This window comes from Epinephelus lanceolatus, chromosome 6, assembly GCF_041903045.1.
Source record: "Epinephelus lanceolatus isolate andai-2023 chromosome 6, ASM4190304v1, whole genome shotgun sequence".
Lineage (NCBI taxonomy): Eukaryota > Metazoa > Chordata > Actinopteri > Perciformes > Serranidae > Epinephelus > Epinephelus lanceolatus.
The window spans coordinates 8624298-8642030 of NC_135739.1; the positions used below are offsets into that span (position 1 = coordinate 8624298).

Genomic DNA, 17733 nt, shown 5'->3' on the forward strand with positions numbered 1-17733 from the left:
CCTTAAGTGTTCTCTTTAAAAAACTTTTGTCAATATAATATTCTGTGACAGCAAACGGAGATATTTCCCACTTAAGCGAGCCTGAGATTTCCAAACCTTTTCATACAACAGGTATTGAGCTGTTATTTTAATGTTGAACACAGCTTATCCTCTACTGCTACAATGAGCACTGCACATCTATCCTCTCATTCAAACTTCTATTGGGTTTTGGCTTGGGGACATAATCCCTTCCCCGGCTCGCTCACTGGCAAAGCCACATAGAATCAACTCATCAATAACACTTTGTTTACTGAATACAGATGACTTTGCTCAAGAATCCCCTTAGCACAGCATGGGATAGAAAGGCATGAATGAGTGTAAGCTCTTGACAATTTCATCGGAGCGTTTTTTAAATACTTGAGCTACCATTTAAGCAATTGCAGCAGACAGAGATTTCGCATTGCAATTGTGTCCAAATGATTTGGGCTGACAAAAAGCCAGGGTGCTTTAGCCCTTTGTCTTGACTTACAGGTAATGCTTCAATTGTAGACTCTTTTTTTTCTCAGGAAAAAAGGCCCAGTGGGTTGGCAGCCACAGCGCCGTTTCCTTCACCCTCTCTATATTCTGCAGCACCGGGCTGCAGGACCACAGATACATAACAATGAGGAGCTTTAGGTCCATAACTTCATCATGTCACACTGAGCCAGGGTTTCCTCATACTCTCTTTAACACTCACAATACCAGTGGCTAAGCTCACTATAAGGTTCTCAGACTCTGAGGGAGACAGTTATTACAAAGCGAACAAAGAGCTCGCCATTGATTACAAGCTGATAATCTATATTTTAGGGTTATAGAAAACAGTGGCGTTTTTTTGTTTCATTTCCTGTTTTATCTCTCGACTACGCCAGTCACAATAGCTACTTTTGGTGGATGATAGAAATAATTGCAATAAACAGTATTATTTTCATTTTGAGAGCATTTATGCCACTGATTTAATGATAAAATAACAGCATAATAATGCAAGTCTATACTCTTTCAAAGAGCAACTAACTTTCAGTCTTAAAAAACATTCAGATATTGGAGTTGAATGTGAAAAAATATTCAAAATATATTCTTTCAAAATTAAATAACAACTGTTAATATTTACAAGAAATAATTTATAAAATTGCATTACATTAGGAGTGGCCCGAAGTTACTCACACAAAATCTGGCCAACAAAAACAACATCAAGTGATGCCTCTTGCGACTAACAGACAAGCCTAGCGAACTCCAGGGACATCACAGTTACCTCCATAATTTGCCTGGTGTGCTGCAGCCGGCTCCCGGGAATGGACAACCTGGGAGTCAGGCTGTTTGCTTATAGATTTCCGAAGCGGAGGATGACGCTGTTTGAGGGTTAAACTACAAACGACAGACTTTTTGGCTTGTTGTCAGGGGCTGGAAAGCTACCGACTATCAGGACTTGTCTCTTCCACAACAAAAGTGCAGCTGCACGCTACCATTAAGCTACGCTGTGTCGTCTTTGAAGTGTTAGCCCTTGTCTTTGGGCAGTTTTCTACCCTGGGTACTGGGTAACCAATTACTGTTGTTGCGTAAGTTCCACTGTGGATGTGGGCGACATGCCTACCTCATTTGTTAAAATCCCATTCTTGTCCCCCCAACTTTGATTGTTTCAAGTTGATTATCTTACTCTAAACATTGTTTTCTGACTGTTGAGCTGCCAAACACTCAGAGGAGAGAAGAGAGGGGGTTGATAAAAATGTGGATATACTCATCTCAGTTGCCTTCACTTACCTACCAGTAATGCTTGCATTATAGAACTGGTCAGATATGTACTAAAACGCAGGTGCACAAAACGTCCAACACAATGCAACACCTGCCTACTTCCGGTATAGACAGGAAGTTAAAAGAGAAAATAACAACACACCCTTGTTGCTGAAACTCACAAAGTCAATAAGATGCATTTCATTTGTACAGTAAACAATGTGATTTGATTATTTAGATCCCCACCAGAGAACATCACAGAGAGATTTCCTCCCACAGCAGATGAGGACTTGAGCTCAGGGATTTCTTACAGATCGCTCTGGCAAACATGTTACAGCACAGATGTGTGTGTTTTTTTTAAAGTTGAAACATTGTTGAAAGGCCTTGGTAGAAGAACAGAAAAATACAGGCGATTGTGTAAATCTAAAAATTGGACACATTTGGACTTCCATGATTCATCCATGGATCACTTCTTAAAATAAATCAGATCTTTGCCTGGCTCCTGAAGAAAAACAAAGTGCTGAAATCCTGCTTGGCCAGAAGCATCTGTGCAGCATCAGTGGGGCTGGGTTAAATGTTTTGGCGCCCAGTTGTTTGGACACTTATTTAATCTTTCACTTCTCCACTGCTCACACTGCAGCGCTATGACCCTTGGCGACGCCCAAAGAAGATTAATTGAAAAGCAAAGTTAAACTAGTTGTTTTTGGGGGGCTTTATCCTTAATTGACTGATAGCTATTGCTGTTTATGTGCTCCTACTGCTTAAAACTAAATCCAAACCCACTCACTGGTCCATTTAAAAATCCAGCCAGGGTATCTATGTCAGCCCTCTTAATTACTCTGGGGTTGTCTTAATCTTTCCGTCTTAAACACGTCTTATTTACTTGTTTTCTGCTCCTCACTTTCCTGGCAGAAAGTTATCGCAGCTCAACCTAATGACATCTTGTGCTCCAGTTTCTCATTGAAAGCTGCAGTAATTGTTTAAGAACAGTCCTTCATCCTCAGTGTGTAAACATGCGGCTTGATAGCAAGCATCAAATATATCTGCAGAGCTGTGAACAAAGGGTACAATTGCTCTATCATATGCCAGTTCAATACACCATTATTTTCCATTGCATTGTTAAGGCGTGTGGCCTCGCTCAGGCAACAGAGCAGCATTGAGTCAATGAAATAGATTCATGCTCGCAGTGTTTGCATTCTAAATATGCACTCTGCTACTAAGAGTGTCCCTCTTTACCTCTGCTAAAAATTTACTGCCAATAACTGAGATATAAAAATTAAGGTTGTACAACTGTCACGTGAAAGCAAGTTGAATCAATCGGAAGAATTAAACTGCACTGGTTTTATTTTGCTTTTTATCCTCTTTCAGGTCTACATTTAGTCAAAATCAGGTACAGAAGTCATAAAAAAAACCCTCATAATTTCTCCAAACTAAATATCTGAAAGTAAGTGGTTTTATAGTTAGAAACTATTTTGGAAATAAAATGCAGGGAAATATTTGTTCTGTCTGACTGTTTTGCATGCAATACCATAAAAAGAACAAAGGTTAATATCAAAGAAATATTCATCTTTTTCCAAAAACAAAATGCAAGCCACCAGCAGAAGCAGTGTATTTAACAATATTTTGCATATTTTGTTGAACATATGGGTGTTTGGAACAAACTGTGCATACAGATGGAAAAGTGAAGGAGTGGATTATGTTACAGGAGCTGTTTGTTTCTAGACTTTTTTTATAGTTAAAATCCATTGTTAAAACTGTGAGGAAACTGCAACTGACCCAAGGCCAGTGAGGAAATCTGGACCAGAAACCACGGTAATGTCTCTTTTTTTTCCTTTCAGTTATTTGGAGTTTTCAATATTTCTTATTTCTTTCTTAATATTATTAAACGTTTCAGTTATACTTTGTGTACATTTTATTTCCTAACCTCAAAGTGCTATTTAAAGTCTTCTTCACACTACCAGGGATGCTGACTTTTAAGAGGACTTACTGTGCTTTTCCTTATTTTCTGACATAAATATAATGTTACAATGTCAGATGTTTATATCACAGATACAGTACAGCGTTGCCCCTTGTCGGCCCCCATTGTTTTTTTGTTTTCTGTGGCCAATTCAGCATGTTGAATCTGCATCAGTGACGGCAGAGCCCGTCAGTGAATGAAATCACTCTGATTGACAGTTCAGCTCAGCACACAAGAAGAGAAACGGAAGTGAGGAAAGTAAACAAAACAAAGTTAAGAGGGATTGAGATTAAAAAAAAAATTTGCCACAGAAGGTAAGATCATTTTTATTTAGCCATTGAGCTCTTTAGGAGCAGCGTTTACGCTCTGTTCTTTCTACAATGGATTGTGCTGTTCATGTGCTAACTTGCTAACTGGCTAACTAGCATCAAGACGGCATTGGTTTCCCTTTTTGAATGACGATTACAGACTACCGCCGTCTGCGGGTGTGGAGTGTTATTTTCTCTCACTCAGGCACAGAACGTACGTGCTTGTTGGCCTTCGGCTGTAGTCTTTGTGGTGTGTTCATGTGCAACTGTTTAGCCCACACAAGGCAATGTCAGGCAACGCAGCAGAGGACCTTCATCACCGCTAGTTCTCTGATGTCAGTTTGGTGTGTCTCGGCCTTTAAAGAGACGGACGCTTAAACGGAGTGTCTCAGACAAAGGGTGAATACAAGTATTCCAGCACAGACAGTATGAGAAAAATAAATTGTTTTCCTTTTTACATTTAAGAATGTAAAGATATTCTCGTAGAACCCCAAAATACATGTAAGAACCTGCAAACATCAAAGATCCCCTAAGAAAAATAAATCAGCCATGTGTTAAAGTGTTCTAATTGTAAAATGTTAAGTTCCCTCAGGTTGCTTTAACTTCAAAAGTCCTTAAAAAAGAAAGAAAGAAATGTTCCAAAAACTGTTCCCTATGACCAATAAAACATCACAATTATAACAGCCAAATTTCAGGCCTCCAGGAACGAGGGTATTTATACTGAATGCTTGTTTTTGCAAAGATTTAAGAGAGAAACTTCCAAGTCTAAGAGGTTCAAGCACAAACAAGTGGGTTTCTTTCCATTTGTGCACGTCAAATAAAGTGTCTGGCACATACGGTATCACCCCTTGGTGCCTCTGTTTGTGATATCATCTTTGGAATAGACATCACGAGAAAATAGTTTATTTCAGATGCTATGTAATCTAGCTGCGACCATTTGGTCATGTCCACCTCGACCATCATAACTCACTGATTCTTATCCACTAGAGTCGGACCGGGCAGAAACTCTACAGTAATGTGTAGTTCGGGGAAAAGGAAACAAAGTGTGGAAAAAATGAAAAAGGGAAACAAGGAGAGAAAGATTACCCCTGAGGCATGACTGCACTGTCAGCCTCATTCATCCAGATCTGCCAAATTTAATGTTAATGAGTTGCACAGCCCCATGATAGAAGATGCCACAACAGAGCCGTCCTGGGTCTTTGTTAAGCAGTGCTCATGAATGTAAAACTCTTCAGATCATTCATTGGCATCGTTATTATTGTTTTGGATATATTTTTTCTGGACTGTCCAATCAGGCCACACGTGGGCCATCACTGTGACAGCATTGTGTTACATTTATAAGAAGCTGTAATCAGTAAAAGCAGCATGTAATAGCAATGCCTCTTACATGTATGAAGATAGAGTTTGTTTCTGAAGCTGATTCACACCTTTGTTTTTTGGTCGTTCTTCAGTTTATTGGAATATTGGCAAGAGAAGATAAAAGCAAACCATTTGGTGTTTCCATCTTTTTCCAAAACGGGAATCCAAAAGCAAAATTTTACTTATATCATAAAAGGTAGGTTGAATATTTATGACAAGTGTCCTGACAATAATCTATTGAGTAAAGGAAGGGCTGGCTAATAGAACGCACGCTTTTATAAACACTAACAGGCTCAGTGGACTTTTTTTTAGGCTCATTTAAATCACCAGAAATAACCACAATAAATGCCTTTGCATTTCTGACTCATCCACATTCACGGCATCAAATGCAATGTAACTAGTTCACCTCTTAAAGGACAATGTGTATCATCATCAGTTGGAATGGGACCGGCCATATGGTGCTTCATTCATCAGTAGCCTGCCTGCATATTGTCCTACCCTGCATACAGTCCTCACTGTGTCTTTTCATGATTCATCACATGGGGATATTTTCTATTTAAGAACTTTGTAAGTGGATACAGTACAGTGTCATAGTCACGATACAGAGAAGAGCTGTGGAGGGCAACAGAGGGAAAGGTTCTGGGCACACAAAAAGAAGTTCTGATATTTATGTTTCATTTTCACTGCATGGTTCAACTCGTCTCTACTCGATTCACTTTTCTACCTTTTCTCAATTTTGTTTTCCACCGCAGATAACACCCTGTCAATGTAGGCGTGATTCTTAGTAGATCCCCATAGCAGCGTTGTGTGAAGCTTGTGTGACATTGTCTCCAACGTGACACTTCATCACTTCACAACAGCGAGGTTCAGGGCACATTCACACCAGGACTAGACTCACAAGTCAGTCTTTAGACGCTTTGCTTAACTAAAGACTGATGACTTTCTCCCTGATTTTGTGTTTAGATGGGCGGATACAATTTCAGAGTTTAAAAAAACTCCCTACGTTGCAGAACCAATAGTAAATCCACATGGCGGTCCTTCGGTGGCTCGCTGAACTGTTGTGCTCATAAACATAGTCCGACTAGAAACACGTGTAGCGGTACAAAATGGCTCAGCCGTGCTAGCAGAAAACGCCGTCAAAGTTAGTGGATGTTTGTCGTGTTTGCGGCGACACATTCTCGCCAACTAAAAGAAACAAACATAATCTTTTACAAGGCCATGACTCATCCGTCCGGCCGGACTTTAGACTATAGAGGGAATCGCCTTGTTGTTTACAAATACTTCCAGGTAGAAAACCAGCAGAGTTTAGCTAACGTTACATACATTATGTACTACAATTTTCACGTCACTATATCACGCTTTAGACTAATCTGATGTTTGAAAAGTCTATAAACACAATGACTGAACGTGTGCATGTTTTGTAATTAATAACATGGTTATCTTAGATTAGCTGGGCTAACCGTTAGCTGTTAAGTTAGCCGTTAGCAGTGTCTGTAATAACTCAGTAACTCAATAAACGGTCCGGAAAAAAATATTTTTTTCCAGCGGATATCTTAGTTGCAACATGAATGAGCTAGCAAAGCAGTTTTGTGTTGCTTTGTGTGGTAATTATTCAGTTCTGGGAAATCACGATATCTAGAAAGCATCAGTGGCTGCAGCTGACATGGACAGCTAACAGCAGAAGCAAAGCTAACATCAGGACATCATCTGTTAAAAGCCTCCCGTTGTCGGATACGACATGAAACTACTCCAGTTAGCTCAGTCACGTTATAACTAAGACATCCACTGGAAAAAAAAAAAATTTCACGGATGAGCACACATTTGATAAAACGGAGTTAAATCTCTCGGCATCCATTTTCAAGCTCTCTGTGTGTTTGTTTCCTTGCGGACGAGAAAAGGGGGAGCGCACATTTCCGGGAGGGCGTGTCCTTTTCAAAAATACGAGAGGCGTTGCTTTGTTGCCGGCCATTTTCGCCAGTGTGTTAAACACACTTTAGAAAGGAGTGTCCCCAGACTATCAGAAGGCGGAGATCTCTGATTGTCTAGTGGCGAGACTACACCAGGACAGTCCGGGGGACTCGGTTCGATTGGGCGGGGAATGCCAAAAAATTTCACACCTTCATTTGGTTCAGTTCACTTTCACACTGCACTTTTTAAAGCGGACCAAAACGCTGGACCCTGGACCACTGACCAGGAAGAAAAAAAGCATGAAGAAGAAGAAAACCCGCCTCATTGATTGACCAGGACCGAAAACGGAAATCCATTTGTTTAAAGCAGACCAAACAGCGCCAGTGTGAATGCGTCCTTAGTGCAGTGATTCCCAACTGGTGGGTCCTGGTCCAAAAGTGGTCTGTGGGTCCATTCTGAATGGATCCCAAGTGACTTGCGAACTTGTCAAGTTTGTAAAACGCACACTTCTTTTAGGCGCAGCGAACCTTCAGCACAGAGCTTTTATTCTGAAGTACAGTTTCCTGCTGTAGAATGACTGAATAATGTACAGCTACTTAACAGAGACAGCAAACTAGCTCGACAACATGGCCAAACGCCAGTATGACACTAAATATATTAAACTGTGTGGACCTTTAACTAAAGACTATGGAGAAATCTGGACCCCGTGACTGGACAAGTTGGGAACCACTGATTTAGCGGGCTGACTTGAGTGAATTCAAAAATTGTTGTCGGTACTGATTCTAGCTCCGCTACTTAACAATAGCAGGTTTGGACAGGATGTTGCATATCGCACACAAGTGTGGATTGCAGTGGCGGTTCTCTCTATTACTCTCTCTATCAATTGGTTATCATCAACTACTTTGATAACTGATAAATCATTTCCGTCCTTTTTTTTTTTTTTTTTTTTAGCAAAAAATGTCAAACATTTTTTGGTTCTAGTTTCCTAAATGTAAGAATGTGCTGCTTTTCTTCATCATTTATGATAGTACATAAAGAGTGTTTGGGTTTTGGACTGTTGGTTGGACAAAAGACGCATTCTGAAGATGTCACTTTGGACTCTGTGAAATTGTGGTGTACATTTTTCACAATTTTTTGACATTTTATGCACTGAAAGGTTTATCGATTAATCGTGAAAATGATCCGCAGATTACTCAATAATGAAAATAATCTCTAGCAGAGGCCCAAAACAGGTACCAGGTACTATCCACCTCTTTTGCTACTGGAAAACCAAAAGAGAAAAGTCCCAAGCGAGTTGAGTCAAACCGCTTCCTGCAGTAAAAATGAAGCTTTAGTAGCATCTGCAAATTTTAATATGAAACATGAGGACACTAAAAAAAAAGATGCTATAAAAGTTGAGGATTACCTTTCAAAAATATAATTTTTGGACTTCATATGAGCAAATGAGACAATATTTCTGAAGGCATTTTGCAATGTAAGCAAAAACAAACAAACAGATTTGGAGAAGACTCCACAGATTTTTTTTCAGCGCTGAAAGCAGTTTTAACATCAACATGCTGTTGAGATTATCAGGTTGGAAAAGCTGTAAAGAAATTGTAAAGAACATGATGAATCAGGACTTAAATTTATCCTAAAGATGTTTACCTTACACAGAGTGTGCTGGTGTTAGGTTGGAATTAAATGCATGGCTATTGAATGAGAGAGAAGACTACATTTCCTAAAAGAGGCCATAATATAATTTCCCTGATAGTCCAGTAAACACTGCAGGATTTTTCCATTTCGATACAGCCCTTATATTCCAAAATGAGTCAAGGAAAGGCGTTTGGCTCGAGCTTTAGTCAAGCCCAACAAAGAGTTAAGTATTTTAAATTCTACAGTGAAGCTAAACTGTTCTTGAAATTCAGCTGGCAGCCAGCCTCGCTAGTCATCCGTCGATTTGATGTGTGCTTCAAGAATCTGGCCCAAACAGACAAACTGTGAGCCAGGAATCCAAACAAACAGTCTGAGAAACCAAGAGCCATCCCTGGCAAGTTAAGTTTATACCATCAATGTGGCCCAAGCATGTACGGTGGTCTCCATCAGTCCACTGCAGTGCTGCTGTGACGCTGTGATGTGGACCTCTGTGTGTTGTGTGTTTTACTATCTGACCTTAAAATGTGTTTGAGTCACAGAGTCACTACTGTCTGTAACACACTGCATTTAAATCACAACTTAAGGAAGGAAAACGATCAGGTTTTTCTATGAGCAGTCAGGGTGCGCATGCTGTATACTGTATGTATGTACAGACATCACTGTGGTGTTTAAGGTTAGTAAGGTTGTGGATAAAATGCATTTAGCTTCATTTTATAATCGCTCACATTTCTCTTTGCTTCTGCTTAAATGTCTCTTTAGGTTTCTGGAGTAACTAAAGGAACAAATAACTGACTGAATATTTGAACTTGACTTAATAAATAGCTTTTTTATCTCCTATTAAATCTAAAACTCTCTTTCAACAACCTCTGAAATGTCCAGAACAGAAAAGGTGAGCTAAAAATTATATTAATATAATCCAAAAAATGTCAGTTGGACATATTATAATAAACATACACTAATTTAATTCTGAATAACTCTAAGGAAATCATAATGTTTAAGAAATTATTAAAACATAGATGAAAAAAATCAATTAGGCTCGTCTTAGTTCAGTGAAAGAGAGAAACTTGATTTCAGAGGGTGCACAGTTTAATTTTTTTTAGTGTAAAAAGGGAAATACATATGAGAACATTTCCTTTTTTGTCATTTTGTGAGTTTATTTGATTATTTATTAGACTAGAAAAGCAAAGAGAGCAAACACCAGTTGAAGAGCTAATGGTGGCTAATTGGAAAATTGTAACTTTTCAGCCGGCCCTACAATAAATTGTTGGCCTGAATGTACGGACAGGTGCTGGCTTGCATGGCATTTTACTGCCAACAGTTTAATTTTGCAGGTGAGCTGAAACGACAAATGTCAATGTAGCTGGTAAAATCTAAAAATAAGAAATCTGCTGACGGCACTGTGTCTGCCCTTTATTTCAGGAGGATGTCACAGTGTCGGGACATCAGAGTTCATTGTCACAATAAGGCACAATGGCTGAAGCCTCGTTACTCAGTTTATTGTTAATATTGGTACAGACAACTTCCTGAGATACAGACTTAAATATATTCGAATAGAACTGCAAAGTGGTCTCACACAGCCACTGAAAAGGAGCTGAAGCACGATCACAAAACAACCCTGTGCTCTAATAAACACAGAGTTTTGGACACCAATCAGATCATAAAACACGCTCACACCGGGCAAGTGTCTTTTATGGTTTGTGGTGTTGTTGGTGGAGAGGGTTGTGTCTAATAATACATAACAAGGCCACAGTTTTGCCAGTTTTTCGCCTGTAAGAAAAAAAAAAAAGCAGCAGCTCTTTTGTCTGCCCTATATCTCAGGGCACAAGTAAGCTTATTATTACTAGAAGAATAAAAGTGTGTTAATGAAAGCCGTAGCGGGGAGAGGAAGCTTCCTGGACCACCTGTTCAACATTTTCATATTCAGTGAAGAAGAGCTCAGGTTCCCATATGAGCACCTTGCCATCTGTTTCAAAAATATATCAAATTTTGGTATTCAACCACTGTGCACGCTTTGCTAAACACAGACACCTCAGAGCTCGCTAATTTCGATGTCTGCATGTACAGTTTGTGCAATATACAGTATTTCCTGCATATTTCCTTTCCCTCTATGTTTGAAGCCACTTAAAAGTGAGGATGCAGACACATGATGGTGATGATGAGTGCAGTTAATCTAAAGACATACATTAAAGTGACAGGACTAAAAAAACAAAACTGAAGTCTATACGTGTCTGTGAATATTAAAACCTCCCAAGCATGACTAAAACACTGATGAAACTGTATCTTAAATCAATTACAGCGAGGGTCATTAGTGTTATCAGGACATGCAAACACGATTTTGATCTGGCAGTTAAGGGAGTTCTCAGCAGCTTATCAGAAATAATGCCAACAAAGAGCTGGCTAATCAGGAGGAAAAGACTAAGGATTGCTGTAGGCTTAACTCATGCACCAAACGCAGACTTAATATGCAGCAATAAGGTCTACAAGCTTTACTTCTTAAGTAACAGGTATTTCCATTTTTATTTGCAAACCTAACGATGTAAGTAGTCTCCCAGATTTGAGTTGCTGCTGACAGCACGTTATCTTAACACGATCCAGGAAGTGACTGACGACTGTTCATATCAATTTAGAGTGACTATTTGAATCAAATACCAGGTGAATATGTACAGTAGTGTATGTAAAATTTAAGCTGTGCACGTAACTCTCAGCTCTAAATGCACTTGGTACCGAAAAAATGTGCATGTTGCTCCCAACTCTCACGCATTGACCATGAAACACACAACTGACACTTTTCACACGCACTAATGCCACATGTCTATTTTCTCACGCAGTGAAAAACAAATCTAGGAATTGTAATATCACGCTGTAAAAAGAGGACACTGACACTGATCGACAGACAAGACAGAGCAGCACCGCGTACAACACTGCAGTCGGCCCAGCTGCTGCTTGGATTTTGATGCACGTCTATTAGGGATGTTACGGTACCTGTACTTGGAGCAGCCAACAAGGACGAAGAAAGACTTTATTACACATATATCAAGTAATTTATTATACATATTTTAGTCTTATTAAACATGTGATGCCACCAAGAGGTCCTAATATGGAAAATAAAAGACCGTCAACTCAAATTATACTGTAACTAGGGCTGTCAAAGTTGACGCTTTAATAGCAAGTTAACGCAAATTCCTTGTAACGCCACTTACTTGAGGCCCGATTCACGCATGTACCTTCTATGATTCTGACCCTTGGCCCATCCCTTTGGTAAGTGAGGAAGCGATGCAGCAGTAATATTATGGATGGAAGGCAGAGACAAACCTCTGTGTGCAGAAATGGATGAAGCAAGGTGTCCTTTGAATGGCAAGTTCAGTTTCAAAGCTCTGCCACATGGCTCTCTCAACAAGACCAAAGTTATTTGCATTTACTGTCAATGTGAACTGAGTTCACCTTTACAAGTGTAAAGTTGGACACTACATTGTGTGAAAGCATATTTGTCCACTCCCATGTTGATAAGAGTTTAAAAAACTTAAAAAAAAAAATAACTTAGTACAGATAAAAAAAAGTGCAATTAATCTGTGATCAATTGCAATTAAATATAAATATATTAATATTATTAAATATATGAATATTTTCTCTTGACAGCCCTATTTGTAACACAATGTAATATTTTTTTTACCCTCAGAGGTTTGCTGAAATTTCGGTGCCACGTAAGGACCAGATGGTGCAGTTAAAAAAAAATGGTGAATGTAATTTTAAAAGTTAGATGTACCAGTTCATGGACTCAGAAAAAGAATATTTAAAGGCCTGCAAATGTTGACTAATACGAAGATCAAGATCTTTCCTTTCAGTAGGAAGTCATGTTTTTTACATCAAAGCTGAATTTATACTTGCTCGGGTTTTCCTGAAGCCCAGAGCAAAATATCCGAGCTCACTAAATTTCCATAATTGTTTTACAGCCAGCCTCTGTGGACCACAACGCGTCACATGACCTGTATTTTCGACTCTGGCCGCTACGCCAAATCACCACGGGGAGCCTGATGATGCACATCCATCAAGTCTTGACGCCATGACAGTCAATGAGTTAAAACATCCACAAAGTAATCAATCAATTCCTGTGCCGGAGGGAACTTCAGCGGGACCGTGGGAACACTTAGCTGTAGAAATGTGACTGACGTCTATCTGAGGGCTAAACATCAAAGCGGACAAAGCTTTATTTGATCGAGAGAGGTGCAGTTTGTATCCCACATTTACTGTCTGAAACACGTGGCTTGTTTTTCCTCATAACCAGGGCTAATTAAATAAATTATGAATGTATCACGGGAGCACTTAGTGTACATCACCACGACAACCTCCAGCCCTTAAGCCAACTTTCTATGACGCAAATGCACTGACGAGGCAGGGGAATTTAAACCGTCAATAACTAATATGGATGCAAAATGTTTGATGGATTGGACAGCTACATGTTGAATTTCCCTTTTGTTACATGTATAGAATAAAAAACTTATATAATTATATGAATTAGGAGGTGAAATACAAATACATTGTCTGTGAATAAAGGTTTTCGTATTTAAATATCATAACTATAGTTAGACAGTTTTGTATAACATACTTGTAGTATAACTCGTGCGCTTCCACAGCACATATGTGCATTTTAAATTCAGGGCAAATTTCCTGTTCAGTACATCAAAATGTTTGAGCCGGACAATAATATCTTGAGCCGTGTTGAAATGGTTTTAAAAAAAATGTGTTTGAATCATAACAATATTTACATTCGTAAGAAAACTGTGGGACAGAATTATTCGGCTCTGGCTAAATGTCTGCGAGGTGCCCTGAGTCAAAGCAATATATTTAAGTTGCACTTCATGGCTTATTTTCCAATTTGTCAATCTAAAGGGGATAAAAACATAAATATTAACATCCCTACAATGTTAAAAAAAAATATATGTATTTTTTTTAGCATTTTGTTTCTCAAGAAAGCTGAAGAAAAATGTAGGAGAGGTGGAGTGGTTAAAATCTTTGGCGATACAAAATGATTTACAAAAATGCATTTCCTGCAGACAATGCATGTGAACTGCACTGCTGAAAAACTCGGAAACTGTATTTAAAAACTGGCAGGGTTGGAAGCTGAACCTGAAGAAGCTAAGAGCTGAAAAGCTGAAAGCTAAACTGGAATACTGTCAAAGGTGGACGTTGAAATTCACTAAAAGGCTGAAAGAAGAAGTGCTTTGTACTTTATAAAGCATAAAATAAAAAACAGTTCAATACAAGCATAAATGTCTAAATTGTGAAAATTTAACTTTCTGAATTTTGAATGGCTTCTATAGCTGAGAGTATGCAGAAGGAGTTGCTGATCAATGAACGCACAGAAGTATAATGACTTTGTGACCTGTTAAAAGCATAAATGACGCCTGTAGATCAAAGTACGGAGAGTCAGAATAAAGAACTGGATCATTATTCACACATTTAGTTATTTAACCAAATGTCAAAGATGTGCATGAGAGATGGCCCAAAAAAAAAGATGTATGTGACTGTACGTGTGAAGACATTTCTTAACTCGTTACCACTTCATCTGCAGCGCTTCTTTTGTTCAGTAAAATACGCATTAATGTCGTCTACAGGGAAACAATGTAAAGTAAATAGCATGAGTGCTCATTGTCTGTGAATATATTGTACTGTTGTGGAAAGGAGGGAGAAATTAGGTCGAGTACTCACCCAAATTTTAACACTAAGCGATGGTGGGGACGACAGGATCAGACACCTGAAAAGAAACACGACATAATTATACGGCTCTGAAATGTAAAATGAGTTTCACAAAGAAAGAAACATTTAGGGCAGAATGGATCCACATCGGTTCATTTAAACTGTCCGATGTTCGGTTGCAGACGCTGCTCATCTCTGTGCCTTTTATTCAACTGTTTACTTTAAGAAAGTTAGCATTAAAGTGCAGCTCTAACTCCTAAAGTGAAAGCCTAACTTTTGACTGCAGGGGATACATTCAAAAATGATAATTGTGAGTGAAATTTCTATTTCTGGTGTTGTGAATGTCCTACATTCTGTTTAGATACAGGTAAGGGTGGGGGTGGAATGATTTTTGTCTCCAGGGCCCAAAGATGTGTATTCCTCTTGCTGAGGAATTCTTTTGTTCTGATAAATTGACATTGTCAGTTTCCCACATTGCCACAGTGTGGCATATACTATAGGGAGCAGTGGTGGGAACACAGATGCTACATACGACCGGCGTCAGTCAATGTGACAGTTCTTGTTTTTTCTTTTCTTTTGAGGGAGGGGGGTCTATTTTTCTAAATCTGAACTTCCAAGTCGAGGAAGCAGGAAGGAATAGGAATTAATACACCTACACTCCCCTTCTCCCTTTAGAATGGCAAAAATCTCTTTGTACCCACATCATAATTACTGGTGGGCGCCAGTTTGGGATTGTTATCCATGCCTCCTTCACACTTTTTTTTTTTTTTTTCTTTTTGCAAGTGCAATGTTTTGAGAACATGCAACTGACAACTAAGTCTTTTCTCAACTTCACTTCAGTTTCTTTACGCCGTGCTAATGTTAAGGAACAAGTATTGTTTGAAGTGGCGTTCCTTGTTGTAGCATATGCTCCCTATTTTCAGAGGCGCTGTATTTTCCACAAGCACAGCGAGTAGCCGGGCGCGGAGGAAAAGTAACCAGCAGCCGGGGTGCTGGGGACATGTCCCTCCAGGGAGATGATGCTGATGAACGAGCTCTATTTTGGTGTCGTTTCAAGCAGTCTGACACTCTGATTCTAGTCAATCTGCAGTCTCAATTACTGAGTCATTTTAATGTGTTTACCTCTCAAACTGATTTACTTCCCACTTTTAATTAGCAGTTTTAGCGTTGAGCACCGAGCACCACTGTTTACTTTACATTACCACAGACAAAGAATCCTTTTATTACTGTCAGTTAAATGTGGAAATGTGTGCACTTGGTATTAAAACTTTACAAAAAAGGACATAAAAATAATGTGATGAACCTATTTTTTGTGCAACAATGTGAACAATTAATTATGTAAGGACATCAGAAACTCAGCTCTTAGGTGTGTCACAGGTTGTAAATGCTATTGTTTAATAAATGTATTATTTTAATCTAGATAACACGATAGTAAACATATTTTAAATACTGCTTAGTGACTGGGTTTTTGTTCTCAAGCTTCAGAGAGCTCATCAGGGCATCCTATATCACATATCTCCATTATGCCTCATGAACTGCACTTGTATTTTTTTGTGAATAAATTGAACTGATCTGAAACAACTGACAAATGGAGGATTAATATCCCACAATTTTGATGATTGATTAACCAAATATTTCAGTTTTTAGCTTTTACAATGTGACGATCTGCTGCTTATCCCCATTTTCTCACCATTAATTGAATATCTTTGGTTAAATAAATCAAGACATTTGACATTTTTTTGACGTTGGCCTGAATAATCAATCAATAAAATTAAGTACAAATTCAATACATGAATCAGCAATAAAAGGTAATTGTTAGCTCTAGCCCTGAAATAACTAAAAGGCATTAAAATAGAAGAAATTCAACTAAAACATATTTGTCATATTTTGCAAATAGCTCTGGTTTTATCTGCTGACGTGTTGAGATATCTGTCATTTACACTTCTGCTGTCGCCCCCGATACAAGGGAAGGAAATGGAATTTAATTTGTTGTTCACAAAGCATTGAAAATTCACTTTAGGAAACTCTACAGCAAAGTGCCTTCAGACACTATGTCCTGTTTATTCAGAGTACTGTCAACACCCTTTGTTGGGACTCATTTTCTACAATCGGTACAGATTTATTACATTTATTTGTCAGATTTTTAATGCAAACATGCTTAAAAATAAAGATAACACATATAAAAGTGAGAAAAAAAAAACGAGAATACCCAGCAAAAATATTCAGTAAACAACACAAGTATTTCATGTCTGAAAAGGAGTCAGAAGAATTGAACACTTATCAAGTCCTGCCCCTTTTTTATATTTAATCAATTAACCATAACTCCAGTTTAACTATAACTAATATCCCACTTTCCACCCAAGTGTTCACCACACCTCGATCAAATCAATCAACCACAAATGAAACAAATCAATCAGAAACAAACAAAACTTTTGTATCCTGTTTTCCTATCTCTGATCATCCATCTCATTTCCATTCAATATGTTCTTTTTACTTTACTTGTTATAATGCTCTACATCAGGCCTGTTCAAGTGGCAATCCCCAGCATACATACATCTGATACACCAGTATGACAAAATATGTCAACTACATATAGTGTCTCAAAGTACACATGTGCACAGCCGATTGTGCAGGATGTACGGATTAATATGGAACCACCATTAATCATATCTTCCAAAAGTCAGCGTTTTCTCATGTGACACAGCTCCAACCACGCTTTGTCTGGGCTGCAGTCAAATTAAAAGAAATTTCATGTCTTTTCCTAAACACTTTTCCTTGACCTCGATGGAAAACATTGTGGGAGACATACCCATTTACCACCACAATTAGCATGTGTACGTGGTTTTTTTCAACACCCATAACCTGTTACAAATAGGCTACAGACTCCTTTCTCATTGCCAGTACACCAGAGCTGTATGTCACATTCGATGTCACAGACAGGCTGGAAAACAGGTTAGTAAACAGTAGAAAGCAGCATAGGGGCCTGTGAAAATGTGTATCTCTTCCTTATTCCGTCTCTCTTTCAAACTCGGCGCAGGCATCGCTGCATCTCACCGGTAAAAGGGCTAAAATTAACGCGGTGTTGTGTTTCCAGAAGTGCCGATCAGAGCCGAAGCTGTTAAGTGTTCGTGA

The 17733-nt window shown here is 38.8% G+C and overlaps 1 protein-coding gene across 10 annotated transcripts in view; it reads right to left on the reverse strand.

The window, feature by feature from the left end:
* lpp (LIM domain containing preferred translocation partner in lipoma) overlaps positions 1–17733 on the reverse strand; it is a 244864-nt gene that overhangs the window by 193476 nt on the left and 33655 nt on the right. For 7 of the 10 annotated variants that reach the window (XM_033621844.2, XM_033621842.2, XM_033621840.2 and 4 more), the window contains one exon: positions 14614–14659. The exons of the other annotated variants lie outside the window; for them this stretch is intronic. The gene's annotated coding sequence lies outside the window, so the exon portion shown is untranslated. The remainder of the gene's footprint in view (positions 1–14613; positions 14660–17733) is intronic. 10 annotated transcript variants of the gene reach the window in all.